Source organism: Crocuta crocuta, unplaced genomic scaffold (genome assembly GCF_008692635.1).
Source record: "Crocuta crocuta isolate KB4526 unplaced genomic scaffold, BGI_CrCroc_1.0 scaffold114, whole genome shotgun sequence".
Classification (NCBI taxonomy): domain Eukaryota; kingdom Metazoa; phylum Chordata; class Mammalia; order Carnivora; family Hyaenidae; genus Crocuta; species Crocuta crocuta.
Window position 1 is genome coordinate 181311 of NW_027530000.1, and position 5716 is coordinate 187026.

Consider the following 5716-nt stretch of genomic DNA (forward strand, 5'->3'; position numbering starts at 1 on the left):
CGCGCCCGCGCCCCGAGCGGAGGACCTCAACCTGGGGGTGGTGAGTGCGCGGCCGGCACGCGGGGTCCCGCGGCCCGAGGGGACCCGACAGTGCCCCGTGTCGCTTCGGGAGCGCGGGGAGCCCTGGACCCATTTCCTAGGCGGAAAGCTGAGGCCGGGGCACAGGCTGGGCGGCTGATGCGCGCGCACCCGGGTCTGGGAAAGAGGCGCCGGGTGCCTTCCCGGCTCCGCGGCGGCAGCGGAGGTGGGGCTGCTCTTGTCCGCGGCTCGGAGCGGCCCCGGAGGGGGACCCCAGGCGGGTGGGACGCCCGTCGCAGCCGCGGGGAGCAGAGCGCCCCGCGTGCGTTCCCAGTGGGAGAGGCGGAGGGGGGGTGCTCGCACCCACCCCCGAGAAAAGGTCGGGGCTGCGGAGTGGGGGCGCCCGGGAAAGCCGGTGGTTCTCGAGTTTGCTCCGTGTAGGGAGCTGGGGAGCTAGAGAACCGGCCCCCAGGCCCCCCCCGGACGCGGATCTTGGCCCTGTACCCTGGCCTCTGCTTCACTCGTGCGGCCAGCCTTGCTCTGCCTCCCCCTCGGCCCTGTCTGGGCTTGATGGGGCTCCCCTCCCATTCCCCGGCTCGGACGCAGCCCCACGCGGTCCCCAGCGCCCCCTCCAGGAACGCCAGCTGCCCCCCTGCCTTGGGAGCCGTCCTGGGGGCGGTGGCAGCGCCCTCCTCCCACAACCCTCCCCCTATTCAGACTCCTCTGGACCTGGAAGCTTGAGATCACACTTTCTGGGTCTCGTTGCCCCCAGATTGGAGAGGCCAGGCGAGGGCGCGAGGGCCGTTGGATTGTTTATTTGGTGGCTTCTGCCCCTGCTGCGGCCCCACTCCAAGATGCGAGGGTCCCGTCAGGCGCCGCGCCCTTCCCGGCCCCGCACATGGCCCCCGTCCACCCGCGCAGACAGGGGTGCCCTGAAGGGGTGCTGGCCGGGTCCCTCTCCCAGCACCGTTGACACTTGAAAGCTGCAGGTGGATTTCAGGCAGGCAGGTGGAGGCTCTCTGCTGGGGGAGCCGGGAGTCACCCGCAGCTCCGTACAGTTGGCAGGACTTGGCCACAGGCTCTGGCAGAGGAACAGGCTGGGGGCCACCCCCGCCCAGCTGCCCCAGGCCTGGCAGCCATCTGGGACGGCTCAGCCACCCGTCCTGGCTGCCGGCCTCCAGATGTCTGAGGGGCCCTCCCAGCCAAACTGCCTATGAAATTGGGGTGCTCCTCTGTAGCTGGGGGTTTCCTGGATCCCCTCCTGGGGCACATGATCTGGGGGGCAGCGTGCCTCCAGGTCTGGGCAGAAACACAATAGAACCCAGGCAGGCTTCCCCTTTCCAGCTCAGAGAGACCCTGCTCGGAAGGCTAACGAGGGTCAGGTGGGCCACCGGGGGGTGGGAGGAGAGTCCTGGCTCGGCCAAGTCGGTTTGTCAGACCCAGGGGGTTCCCAAGTCTTTCTCTGCCTGCCCAGCGATAGCGGGTTGTGCACCTCCTCTGTTCGCGGCCGCTGCCGGGGTACCCGAGATCCCCGCCCCCTGGGGGGGGGCAGTCACAGGGCCAAACTGTGGAATGCAGTGAAGGGGGGGGGGATGTGGCTCCTTAGCCTGGAGCGCCAGAGACAGCAGGGCCCTGGCATCCGGCCCAGCGGGTAAAGAGCAGGGGGTTCTGCTCCTGACCCTTAGGGCTCCCACCCAGGGAAGGCCAAGACCCGCCTGCTGCCTGAGCAGCCTGCCTGCCCCCTGCCCCGTTTGTGGGTGGAGGGCGGTCTCTGGTGGCCTTCTGGGGAATGACACCTCAGAGCCGCAGACCCAGACATGCAGGAAGTCTTGGAGACAGGATTTATGGGGAGGAGGGGGCTCCTTCCCGCCCCCTCGGTAGACGCCGGGCCGCCGACTCTGGATCTGCAGATCTGGGGCTGCCAGGGAGGAGAAGGGCCCCTTTGTAAGCGTGACCCGGCTCCTGCGAGACAGAGTTGAGGCCCGCGGGTCTTGAGCCTTGGGTGGTCGCGGGGAGAGGCGGGCCGGCCCACCCCCGGCTTTGGCGTGAGGACAGAGCACTGCATTGAGTCCCGCTGCGCCCAGCTGACGGGGGGGGCTTTCAGGCCGCGCACAGCGGGACAATAGAGTGCCCTGTGCTCTCGGGGTCGGCCGAGCTTTCCGTGATTGTATTTCCATCCGCAGCAAGATTTCCAGGCCATTCAGAAGGGTCCGAGGGAGAAAGTCCACCTTCTCTCCTCCCCTCATCCCCCGAGAATCCTCTGGAAGTCGCCTGGGCACTCCAAAGAACATGGGCACCTGAGCCCCTTATTTTTACGGATGACAGCCTCCTGCGCACTGTTGCGTGCCCGGCCGTCTTCACTTGGGAGCCCGTCCTGGAGAACGTTCCGGACTGTCACGTCTGGATCTGCCCGGTTCTCTGTGTTCACCCCAGCTCGCTCGGTCGCGTGGACGTCACAGCCTCCAGCCGGCCCCGAGCACGGACGTGCGGGCCGTTGCTGATGCTGTTGCTAAGCCAGCGGTAGTGCCAGAACCTCCCGGAGAGCGCAGCGTGACTGTGTGTGGGACCCAGGCCCTGGAGCGGGGGGCCGGCCCGTCTCCTCCAGTTTCTGCCCCGGCGTCAGGTCGTTGTCCCGAGCCACACAGCATCTTGGGGGTCGTGTGGTCTTTGACAGACAGGTGACCGGTTTGCGGCTGAGATTGTGTGTGAGGGTGGCCGGGAGCAGGCAAGGCCCTCCCATGACCCGCGAGGCCCCAGGGGATAACGGGACAGGCAGGCCATGGCCGGATGATGGCAGCGGTGGATGTGAGCCGTGTCCTCCTCCCGGGCTGGGGGCACATCATGGTGGGGGTGACAGTCACCCTCGGCCTCTGGGTCCCTGCCCCTCAGTGCCAGCACCCAAGGGAGCCGGTGGGCCCTGCGTGTGCTCAGGACTGATGTCACAGACTGGCGCGGTGCAGCTGCAGCCCGACACTGCCCACCGTCCACCAGGACAGAGCGCGCCAACCGCGGTAGCCAGGGAACCGTGAGCCCCTGTGTGATTTTGCGTGGAGCCTTCCAGAGGGAAGACTCCAGGGGCCCCTCCCAGCGGGAGGTTAGGTGTAAGTGAAGGTCCTAAGCTCCACCCAGCACCCCAGGCCCCCAGCCCCGAGGCAGGCTGTCTGCAGGGAGCTCTGGTCCTGGAGCACCCTAGCCCTGGGGCTGACAGCCAGTCTGAAAGACACCTTTGTGTTCTTCTGTGATGGGAGCCGGTGTGGCATGGGCAGGGCTGTGCCCGACACCTGTGGTCTGCGTGGACCCCGGGAGCGTGGACCCCGACCACACCGCCAGCAGCTGGCCTGTGGGCTTAGGATGTGTCTCCCTCTCACGCGGGCCCTTGAGGCAGGCCGGGGTCTGGACCCGGCCCGCAGGCCTCGGTCTCCGGTCTGTGAAGCGAGGCCGGTGGGACCTTCACTGGGTGAGGCCTCTGGATCGCTCTCACTGGTGGGCGCTGCCAGGAAGTCTTCCCGGGCTGCGGGGAGGGAGCAGCAGAGAGAAGGCTGGAGAAGATCTGGGGTTTGGCAGGGCCGCTGACGCAGTGCCTTCCAAGGGTGCGTTGAGCATCTGTGGGTTTTGCCTATTGCTGGTAATGAGTTTCCAGCGCGATGGTCTGGGCGCAGGGTCTGTGCTTCGCTCGCAGAGGGTGGTGGGTCTGCCCCTCGTAAGCTGAGAGCCTGTGGGGTCCCCCAGGCACCATCGGCTCTCCGCAGGGACGGGACAGAGTGACAGAGTGGTCTGGCGGGGCTCACAGCCTGGGTCCCCCCACCCCCTGCCCAGAGTCAGCTTTGCGTGCTGACCGGCTGCCAGCTTCTGCGTGCCTGCCTCCCCTACGCCTTTCTCTGTTTCTCTATGGAACATCCAGGGCTGCTTCCTGCCCCAGGGCCTTTGTATGTGCTACGCTCACCTCTGTGAACTCTTACAGGGCTTGACACCTGACCAGTTCCTCATCTTTCAGGTCTCAGCCTACTGTCACCCACCAGGGACACCTGCTCTGACAACCATTTAATTAGCCCCTGCATCCTTCACTCACATCCCCTCATAGCAGAGAGGTTATGGGCATAGGCTCTGGGCTCCGGTCCCAGCCCTGCCCCATGCTGGCTGTGTGACTGTGGGTGCCTGTCCTAACCTCTCTCTGTGTCCCCATCTGTAAAGTGGGGACAGCGGTGCTCATCCATGAGATTACTTCAGCAGGTACTGAATGTGGTGGCTACTGTATGCCAAGCATGAACCCCACACACGCTGCCCCCCCGTCCTCACAGAGCATTGCCCTGAGGGACGTTGTGAGCATGAAGCAGCTTAGTGAATGGAAAAGTACTCAGTAATTGTCAGCTGTTGGGATCGTGTATGGCAACTGCTGTCATGAGTGAAGTCACTTGTTTCCGCGTCCACTTGTTTATCGTTGCTTTTCCCCAGAACGCCGTCCGCTTCTGGAGCCGCGTCCACAGGGCGGGCTCTCCTGGGTCTCCACTGTCCCCAGAGTGCCTGGCACAGTGAGTGCTCAGTCCGGGTGTGTCAGGTGGACGGACAGGCTGTCCCAGAGGGACCTGGGAGTGTCCCCCCGGGGAAGACACTGGGGTGCGGGGGTCTCCCCAGCCGCCCGTCGTCAGCCCCCAGAGCAAGGCCAGCACCGGCGCGTTCCTGTCCATGTGGCAGCAGGGACAGGTGCCAGACCGGGATGGCTTCACGTGTGACCGAGCCCCTGGTCTCCTCAGCCTGAGTGGACACGGTGGCCACACTGCCCCCACCTGGGTGCCGGGGAGCAGTGAGCCCCCACCTCCTGGCACAGCCGGGCTCTGCTCGACTCACTGTCAGTGTCTGGGTCCTGGGGGTGCTCTGGAGCCACTGCCTGCCAGCTTCCACTTCCCCTGAGCCACCGCGCCGTGGCCGAGGGGCGATTGTCTACGCTCTGCCACGGCCCCTCTGCAGCCTCTGAGCCTCGGTTTACTCATCTGTCCAAAGGGGCTCATGCTCTCTGTGCCCCCCCCAGGCTGGGGGCCGTCCAGTCCCAGATTGACTGTGCAGGTGAAGGGTCCATGGGGCAGGCACCCACCTGCTGGGGGCTCTCACCTGCTGGGCCCTCCCACCTGCTGGGGGCTCACACCTGCTGGGGGCTCTCACCTGCTGGGGGCACACACCTGCTGGGGGCTCTCACCTGCTGGGGGCACACACCTGCTGGGGGCTCTCACCTGCTGGGCCCTCCCACCGCTGGGGGCTCACACCTGCTGGGGGCTCTCACCTGCTGGGAGCACACACCTGCTGGGGGCTCTCACCTGCTGGGGGCACACACCTGCTGGGGGCTCCCACCTGCTGGGGCCGCTGGGGCCAGGGCTGGATCCCCAGGAATCTGAGAGCTGGGAGGGGAATGGACCTGTCAGCGGAGAAAACGCAGGCACGTGGCATCGTCCGTGATGAGCGCGCGGGGACAGGCAGCCGCGGAGAGGCCGGAAGGGCCAGCCGGATAGACCCCACGTCCTCCCAGTGCCTCACACGGGGGCACCACGGCTCCGGCCTCAGTTTCCCTGCCCGCGGTAATGGCCCAGCCCAGGGGTCCCTGTGAGGAGGAAGGGTGCGTCTCCTTGGCTGTTGGGGACTCTGCGGCGGGGTGGGGGCTGCAGGGTTGGGGGCCCCTGCACTTCCCCTCTCCTCCCCACCGCCTCCT

General features: G+C 66.6%; 1 protein-coding gene across 1 annotated transcript in view; it reads left to right on the forward strand.

The window, feature by feature from the left end:
* Positions 1 to 6: 6 nt before the first annotated feature.
* MMP17 (matrix metallopeptidase 17) overlaps positions 7 to 5716 on the forward strand; it is an 11445-nt gene continuing 5735 nt past the window's right edge. Inside the window, exon 1 of the mRNA XM_077763604.1 lies at positions 7 to 40. The gene's annotated coding sequence lies outside the window, so the exon portion shown is untranslated. The remainder of the gene's footprint in view (positions 41 to 5716) is intronic.